Genomic DNA, 10318 nt, shown 5'->3' on the forward strand with positions numbered 1-10318 from the left:
GAACCTTGAAGGGGACAAGTTTCGTCAGCAAGATTGATTGAGAAGGAATCAATTGCGGATGTCCTGGAAAAGGAATCTCTCTCTGTAAACCAGCAAGAACCCTCCTGTGTGGTAGCCATTTGCCTGTTAAGCACCAAAGCCTTGTGAACTTTGATAATACTAACTTCTGTGCACAGTACAAGAATTGCCTGCAACCAGTGAGATTGGACTGTGATCCAAAGAACTTTTCTAATCTTAAATATACATTACACACACCTGTGTTTAGTATTAGAAGGGGGGATTAAGTAGGTTAAGTTTAGTATTAGAAGGGGGGATTAAGTAGGTTAAGTAATATGTTAAAGTTTAATTGTTTTCTTGTTCAAATAGAATTAAAAACTACTTTTGTTTAAGTGACCCTGTGTTGTGGGGCACATCTATTGCTGCTGGTTTTTGGGGTCCTCTGGACTCTAACAAAGCAAAGGCTGAGAACAACTTTGGATTCCTTTTGAGTTTCTCTGAAGGCTTTGAAGATCTTGCAACACTCCTTTCATTATTCCCTTTTCTTCAAGTTCCAAATTTCTGCACCATGCTGGGTGCTAGAGTTCCGAATTATTCCAATAATGAATTAAGTTGATAACAGATACAAAATGGATTTTTGAGGAGTGCAACAAATCGGAACATCCAGGGTGAGACAATGTGTAGGCGGATACAACCTCTTCTCCGATAAGATGCACAATTCGCTGCTACACATTTAGCATTTTCTCAATTTTTATCTCAGTTCCATGAAATTTGACCAAATCAAACAAATTCAACTGATGGATCAAAACAAGCAACTTGCACAAAATCATCATTGAAATAAAGCAACTCACACATGCCTTTAGCATGTTGTTAAAAACCTTAATGTATCTAATGCAGTTACTTGGCTCCAAAGAGTAGATTCCCAGCATTTTGAATTTAAGTAACAAAAATGCTGTAAATTGGGAATAACGTGCACTCCATCGGAAGCCTCAACATTATCCATCAAGTGAGAAACAACACTCACTACATACAATTTTGGAAATGTACCACAAAACTCTTCTACCTCTTGCTTCTCCTCCTTGCCACTGGCTATGAATATATTGATATCCTTACATTAGAATGCCCAGATCACTTCCATGAAAGTGGTCTCTAGTGTACAGACATTAAGCCCTGACCATGTGCAAAACACTATTGATCTACATTTTCACATCGTTTATCAATTTACTGCAAACTCCCAACTCAGCTGTACAGTCACAGTGCTTACTTTCAGACAACGTAAAATTTGAAACTTTATTTCCCTTTGTGCAACAGGGCTGGAAGAACAGAGGTGGAGGGATAGGGAAATAGCTCGGCATTCAGAGCTACCTCCTCCCTCTGGTCATTTCTCAGCTTCTCTCTCCTTCCCCCCACCTTCTCCCCCTACTATTTCATTCAGGCCCCTACCACTCTGCCACATTTTACTCAACAGTTCTGCTAAATGTCCTGCTTCAGTCCGGTTTCTTTTTTTTAAATTTGGCTTGTGGCTACTTTTCATCAGCCTTGCATCTTCTCATGCCAGCTGTGCCCATTTATTCCAAGTCTCACAATAGATACCAACATCCCCCTCCATTCTTTCTAGCCGCTGTCAACGAGATCTCCCTCTAAAATGGAAGAGATTTGAATTTAGTGGAAATATTCTAAATGCCAAATATCCAAATGAAGAATCTTTCAACTAGTATCATTGACAATCAAAGTAAATCATTCAATTAATTACTTCATAGTACAGAAGGTCATTGGATTTTTAGTGACTTCAGTCCAATAAATAGTCGGTTAAAGTTAAGTGAGACACTTATTAATGATACGGTGTCAATTAGTTTCAGAAAAGTCCAGATGTTTTCTGATCTTTTATTCCAACACAAACTTAAAATTATCTTCTTTAATGTTTAAATGAAATAGCCATAAATAACATTTGCACTGAATCTCTGTGAATACAGAGTAACATTAGTGAAGTGGTTTTCAACCTTTTTCTTTCCACTCACATACCACCTTAAGTAATCCCTTTGCCATCGGGCTCTGTGATTAGTAAGGAATTGCTTAAGGTGGTATGTGAGTGGAGAGAAAAAAGGTTGAGAACCACTGTTTTAATCGTTCCTAATTGACTCGTTATGTGCATGGTTCCATAATTCCAAAGGAAATGGACCAATGACAATATTTCTCAAGCAAAATATTTCAGTAACAATTGGGTCTAGAGCAGTGATTCCCACTCACATCCCCACTTAAGCAATCCCTTAGAGCACCAATGGCATAGGGATTACTTAAAGTGAGATGTGAGTGGAAAGAAAAAGGTTGAGAACCACTGCTTTAGTGCTAAAGGTTAACTAAAGTTTATGGCAATCTCACTCGCCCTTCTTTACGCCACCGCTATGCTTTAAAACATTTCATTGAAAAACCTCGATGTGTCCTCTCCCCACCACGTATGCTCCGAATGGCACTCCGACATCTAACGCACTGTGCATGGTCCTGGAACCGCCCATGCGTATGACCGCAAAAAGGAATAATGAACGTGGGATGTCTCCGGAGACCATGCAGATACCAAAGAGACACCAACCTAACAAGTAAATTCTTTACACACTTTTGGCCACCTCAGGATCCATTTCTAGATGCTTCATCACCATGTGTCATAATCTCCATGGCACTCGATGGGATGGGTATCATACAATAGTAAATGGGAATGACATCAAAGTGGATAAATCCTACGGCACGACTAATGTTCTGTTTTTGATCTAGCACTTCAGTCTCATGATTGTTCCTTGGCTGATGCTTTAACATAGTGGCCACCTGTTGTGTTTGGAAAGTATTGGGTTCAGAGAGTTCACAAAGAGACAAGTTTGGACACTAGCATTACATTCAAAAGTAACTTTATTGAGCACACAGGAGAGGACTTCAAATGATAATTAATTATTCTGCTACTGAATAGTAATGCAGACATTCACATGGAACTCAGGTTGGATTCTGATATCAGTGGCTACCTATCTGCTACATGGTACGAGACAAAAACTATAACAGTGCAAGCAGGCACACAAGGCACAAGGGACTCCGATACCAATGTCTGCTTACCCCTCCACACTCTCCTGCACATGTACATACTTCACAGACAGGGACTTACAAACACTCTCCCTGTTTCTCCCTTTAAGCACTAACCTATTGCAGTACTCTGACTCAACTCAGTGCAGAACTTCCCCATGACTTCTCCAGCAATGTCTACAGTAATGACCTGGTGTGGGGCAATGATGCCAGTGAGTCATTTAAATGAGCCAATGGTAAGGTGTGCACTAATCAGTGGCCGGACTCGAATGATGATTGGCAGGTGATGTGACTTACGAACAGTTTTCAGAAAAGGAGGTCACGTGATCCTTCACAATTCACAATGGTCCAGACAGGAAGGCCCCGTGTTCCTCCACAATCCACATAAAACACTACCTGTATGACAACAGTTCCTTAATTGGCAAATGCTTTAATGAACAACTTCATTTGCCTTGCCACTTGAGGTTGAATCACTCATTAAATCAGTCATTGTTCTATTAACATCAGTTGTGACCTCATTGAGGAAAGTTGTGATCTTTCTCTTTTTTGATTTTTGACTGTAAGATTCACAAATAATATTTGCTCGGAGGTCACTTGAAATTATGTACATTTATCATACAAAGATACAATCAATTGAAGCAGCAAAATAATTCTGAAACAGGGATGGTTTTTTTCACTTTATTTTAATTTGTAGATTTCTTGTACAAAAAATAGTTAGGATGAATATTTTCATGTTATATGTTCCAACATGTTATACAAGCGTGGGGGCCATTAATAGTCAGGGATGATCTGAACTTTGGTTGGCTGGGAAGTCCATTTCCGATCATACCAGATAGTCCTTAAGATTTAGTTGCCAATCAATTGCTGTGGCAAACCACAGAGTGGGTACAGGAGAGATTCACAAGGGACACCACAGAAATTTCAGATGAGAAACAATCCATTTTTAAGAAATATATGATCAGAAACAGGACCACAAGGAGAATCCTCCATATTACACCATTAAAAAAATTCTGGGGCAAAGAAAGGAAATTAGCTAACATGCTGATTAGTCTTTCAGTGAAAACACAATATTGGAGAAACTCAGCTGAGTACAAATACATAACGGACATTTCAGGTATTTTCAACCATGGTGTCTACAGATTTTCACGTCTTTCAGTGACCCACAATGAAATAATTCAGATTCAAAAGGACTCTCCCTTTTCTCAATGAGATTCATGGGTTCAACCTTGATCCAAATTACAGCTGGAGGTAGGTGCCAGCATTCTTGCTAAATATCTGAAATCCCCACAAGAAGTGTGGACCAAATTTAGGGATGTGCTATGAGTAGGAGGAATGTAAAGTTCACATCTATGAAATGGTCCTACAGAGCCTGGTTAGTATATTGCCGTGGTGATTCCAAGGTTTCTGAAATGGTCAGATCAATAGATTTATGAGGAAAACTAGAGGAAGATGAAATAAAAAGGTTCATGTTAAAGACATGAATGCATATCAGCATTCATTGTAAAACCAGAAACCTAAAAAAAGAATTTTGGGAATGCTCAGGCAGTGATCACTCCAATCAATATTTAAGGGCAAGCCTGAACTTTCAGTTCTCATTCCACTCCTAATTTGTCCTCCTGCTCAGTTCAAAGAAGACGAATGTAATCCGAGGGAGCAGAACCTCACATTTCATATCAACAGATTGAAAACTTCATGTCTCAAAATCAATTAATTCCAGGCTACTTGCTTTTTAAAAAATCTTTGTATCAGAACTGACCACTTCTTTTCTATTGTTATTTTTTAAAAATTTAGACATGCAGCACAGTAACAGGATATTTCGTCCTCGAGTCTGTGCCACACAATTAATCCATGGCTGGCATGCTTTGATGGTGGGAGGAAGATGGAGGGCCCGGAGGAAGCCCACACAGACACAAGGAGAACATGCAAACTCCTTTCAGACAGCGTGGGATTCAAACCCTGGTCTCGATCGCTGGTGCTGTAACACTGTTGCGCTAACCATACTGCCCCTGGAACCCTGGAAGGCCATTGGTCTGCAATATTAATTGAGCTTTTTCTTTCCTCTGTATGATTTCTTCAGTATTCCAGCACACTCCATTTGGTTTCAATTTCAACAAAATCTCTGATCTGCATTTCAAACCTTTAAAATACCCCTTTGCTCACTTTCTGTCCCTCTGGGTTCCCACATTAACTACAGAATCATGGGAATCATCCAAGCCATCTTGGCATCCTATCAAAGATGTTTCATTTGTTCTGTCAAACCCACTCCACTCTCTTCACCGGTTAAAATTGCTTTCTTTTTCTCTTTCTATCCCAATTTTCATGACGGAGCTGATACATTGACTCTGTTTCTCAGGTTCTAGCTCAGTGCATCTCAATCTTTATCTTTTCACTCACGTCCCACTTTAAGTTATCCCTGTGGCATTGGTGCTCTGTGATTAGTAAGGGGTTGTTTCAGTTGGGATGTGGACGGGAAGGGAAGGTTGAGAGTCATTGCTCTGGACCCAATTGTTACTGAAATATTTTGCTTGAGAAAAATTGTCCTTGGCCCATTTCCTTTGGAGTTCTGAAACTGTGCATAGAACGAGTCAATTAGAAACTATTAAAACAATGGTTTTCAAACTTCTCTTCCCACCCACGTAATCACAGAGCACCTACAGCAGAGGGGATATGAAGGATTAAAAGAAAAAGAGGCACATACTGTAGTTTCCAAAGGAGATCAAGGATAATCTGAAACTGAAAAGTAGAACAGACCAGAGTAGCAGATAGCGCAACACTGTTAGAGCACCAGTGACCTGGGTTCGAATCCCACGTTGTCTGTAAGGAGTTTGTACTTTCTCTCTGTCTCTGCGTGAGTTTCCTCTAAGTGCTCCGGTTCCACCCCCCCCCACCCTTCAAAAGGTAGCAGAGTTGTAGGTTAATTGGGAGCAATTGTGCCACACGGGCTCGTGGGCTGGAAGGGCCTGTTACTGTGCTGCATTTAAAGGTTAGATTTAGGATTAGTTAATTACAGTTTTTGTCTCTTTTTTTTCTTCTGCAGGGTCAAGAGATATAATATTGAATTCTGTCTGTTTATTCATTATAAGTTGTGACATTCATTTTTATTCTAGGATACATTGTGAGTCCTCTGAACCTGTACAGCATATTTTTCTCATTCTTACACATTTGTTGTGTATAAAATTCAATAAAAAAATTTTGAAAAAAACAAACAAACATAACAGCGACTAGTGTTAGTCCAGAAGAACGGGAAGGCATGCTGACAAAACAAGGGGATGGTCATTTAAAATTGATTGCATCCTTTTTAACTTTATACTTACATCAAAAACAAGAGGATGATCAGAAAGAAGAGATGGTCGCTGAACGACAAAAGCGGGAATTTATGCTTGGAATCTCTGAAATTGAGTGAAGTACTGAATAAAGAGAAGAACATGGAGGATAGTGTCTGAGAGTATAAAAGAGACATCACGTGTCAGGGCACTTTTAGATCAAGAAAGGACACTGTTGGGTTTTTTGAGATGCATTAAAGAAAATAACCCTGGGCTTGACAGGATATATCCCAGGTTTTGAAAGACACAAGTGAAGTTGTTAATGGGGTCTTGACAAAGATCTTTGCAATATTACTAGCAACAGGCAAGGTCCCAGAGGACTGGAGTGTAGCCAATATTATACCTTAGTTCCAGAAGGGAAATAAGGATACTCCAGGAAATTCTAGGGTGATAAGCGTCACATCAGTGGTAGCGAGTGTAGGCAGCTGATGTTATAGTTGTTCTACTCTTGCTTCAGCCTCCGTATTTACAGTTGTGTGCTGCACATGTGGGGGGACCTAGTTACTTAGTAAGGAGAATATGGAAGGCTGTGAATGCATGCTGCAAGCTCCCCACCCCCCCGCTTCTCAGTAATGCGAATGTATTTATCTTGTTAGTAGAGTATTTGTTTTGGTTCACTGCATCTGCTGACTTGACTCATTATTTTAAGCACAATAATGAACAGGGAGATGACTGGAAAGATAGGGTGTGCACACATATAGAAATTCATGATCAGACTAGAAAAAGTCAACAAGGGCTGCTCATCATACCAATCCAACTGAGTCTTTTGTGGAAATTATAAAGGTGGTTGATGAGGTCCATCATGGTAAGCTGATCCATAAGGTACAGATGCTCAAGATCCATGGAAAATTAATAGCATGGATACAGAATTGGCTGGCCTATTAAAGAGAGAAGGTAGTGGTGGAAGGGTGTTGAACTGGTTGGAGGCCCGTGACCACTGGTGTTCCAGGGGATTGGTGGTTGGACCCTTGTTTGTGATATGTATAAATGACTTAGATGAAAAAGTAGGTGGGTGAATTAGTATGCTTGCAGATGACACAAAGATTGGTGGAGCTGTGGACAATATAGATCAGTTATAGGTAAAAGGCAGATGGAGTTTAATTCAATCAGTTTGACTAGGTTTGGTGTTGAAGATGCTTGCCATGGAAACAACAGGAAGGAATGCAGAAATATTTCTGAAATAGTAGCTTGTAGGTGTGGGATGTTCACATATGCCTGATGTACATGATTTTCCTACTCACGTCATAAGTTTGGCTGGTCATGGCCAAAATGGAACTGGCTGCAATACATTCCAGATCATCTGATTTGAGTGGTGCATCAGGGTGAAGGGCAGAAGAGTTCATGGTGATGGAAAAGATCCAGTCAAATAGGATGTTTTGTTCTGTCAAAAATGTTGTCAAAGCATTGTTGGGTTCAAGATAGATTTGTCCAACTGGGACAAGGAAAAGATGATAAGAAAAGGCGACCATGGTTGACTTACCAGGTGAGGAAGCTCGTCAAGAGGAAGATGGAAACAGACATAAGATATAGAAAACAGGAAGGGCTCATTAGAAATATATGAGCTTATGAAAGGACTTGGAGTTCAAAGGGGGCATGAGAAGGCCGTGGCATGTAGGATTAAGGAGAACCCCCAGGTGATCTATGTGTAAGTGAAGAACAGAAGGATGATGAGAATGAAGGGTGGGCTGCTAAAGGAGACAACATATGCTTGGAGGTGGAGGAGATTGGGAGGTCCTAAATGAATACTTTGCATCAGTATTCACAAGAGAAAAGGACCTTGATCAGGGAGAGGTCAGAATAGAACCAGCTTGTGCACTGGACGGTGTTCGGGTTAAGGAAGAGGAAGTGTTGAATCTTCTTAAAAACATCAAGATTGACATCTCTGGGGCCAGACGTGAAATACCCCAGGCTCCTGTGGAACATGTCTCTTCAGCACGTTAACTTCACTTCCCTTTGTGAGGCACACTGACATCCCTCCCCTTTGTGATGCGCACTGACTTCAATCCCCTTTGTGAGACACGCTTACATCACTCACCTTTATGCTAGCCAACACACAATTGACTTTTTAGGACATAGGATTTTCAACGCAGGCGCAACCCTACTTCCAGACAAAGAATCAGCCATTTAGGCCTTCCCAAAACCTACGACAACTAAAGGGCTAGAAGAATTCCTGGGAATGGTTAACTTTCATAGCAGGTTCATCCCAGCAGCTGCCAGGATCATGAAGCCCTTGTTCCACATCCTCACCGGCAAACCTAAAAAAAAACTTCTGGACTACAAAGGCCACAAAAGCATTTGACAAAGGCGCTTTCAAAAGTAACCACGTTGGCCCACCCCCATGTGCATGCCTCGCTTTTGCTCACATCAGACACATCGGAACAGAAAATCAACGGTCACTGGCAAGCCCTGGCGTTTTTCAGCTGCCACCTACGCCTACCCAAATTAAAGTACAAAGTTTTCGATCAGGAGTTGTTAGTGCTTTATCTGGCCATCAAACATTTCAGATATTTTCTCAAAGGTAGGCATTTTACTGTGTTTACTGACCATAAGCCTTTAATGTTTGCCCTTGCCTAGATTACAGATCCCTGGTCAATGTGTCAACAGAGGCATCTAGCCTATATTTCTGAACTTGCCTCTAAAGCGCAGCATTTATCTGGTAAAGATAATGTTGTAGCTGATGCCTTGTCTAGGACAGAGGTCAATGCGATTACAGGAGGGCTGAATCTTGGAGATCTCGCAATAGCCAACAAGAGGACCAGGAGGTACAAGCTATTATGGACCTGCTCTTAGCTGACGTTCCATTGGGCTCCAACCAGGTGAACATACTTTGTGAAACTTCAACCTGCCACCCACAACCAATCATCCCACTGTCTTGGCAGATCAACACAGAGGAAACTTCTCGACCACATTCACGGCCTGTCCCATTCATATGTCAAGCTTATGTTCTTAAAATATGTCTGGCATGGTTTAAGGAAGCAGGTCATTCACTGGGCATGAACATGACTCTCCTTCCAGGCAGCTAAGGTCCACGGCACACCCAAGAACCACTTCAACAATTTCCACATACAACTCAAAGGTTTCAGCATGTACACATAGACATTGTGGGCTCGTTTCCCATGTCCAGAGGTCAACGGTATATACTAACAACGGGTAACCATTTTATCCACTGGCTGGAAACTACACCAATGATGGACTTCACGGCTGAATTGCATGCTTGGACTTTTCTCTCGATCTGCATTGTTCGATTCAGAGTACCAGTGTATCTAACCTCTGACAAGGGAACTCAGTTTACTTCAACCTTGTGGGCAAACCTGGCAAGACTTTGCAGTACACAATTACATCATTCTACGGCATACCACCCACAGGCTAATGGGCTAATGGAACATTTCCACCGGCATCTGAAACAAGCCTTGCGGGCAAGACTTCACGGGCCTCAGTGGGCAGATGAGTTACATGGGTGCTGTTGGGTATTAGAATGGCACCTATGTATGATCTGCAGACCCCTTCAGCAGAATTAGATTATGGTGCTCCACTCCTAGTACTAGCAGACATCACTCCTTCTCCAGCCAAAGATAAATCCTCGGATACAGAGGGATTACAAGAGCTAAGAAACAAGATGGGTTCCCTGGCTCCGGTTCCAGCAACTTGTCATGGATCACCACCTACACACATTCCTGCTGCTCTTGACTCTACTTCTTGTGTCTTTGTTCAACATCCATCCCATGCAACACTCCTGCTGTAACTGTACGAGGGGCCTTACAAAGTGCTGCAGCACAACGGATCTACGGTGTTATTGGACATTGGTGGTTGACCAAAACTTTTTACATGATACAGACTGAAGCTTGCACACATGGGCATTGCTGAACCTGTGCATGTCCCATCTCCCAAGCACAAGAGACGCCATCCTAAAATACCCAAAGTTGTGACGTTGCAGC

This window comes from Narcine bancroftii, chromosome 7, assembly GCF_036971445.1.
Source record: "Narcine bancroftii isolate sNarBan1 chromosome 7, sNarBan1.hap1, whole genome shotgun sequence".
NCBI lineage: Eukaryota > Metazoa > Chordata > Chondrichthyes > Torpediniformes > Narcinidae > Narcine > Narcine bancroftii.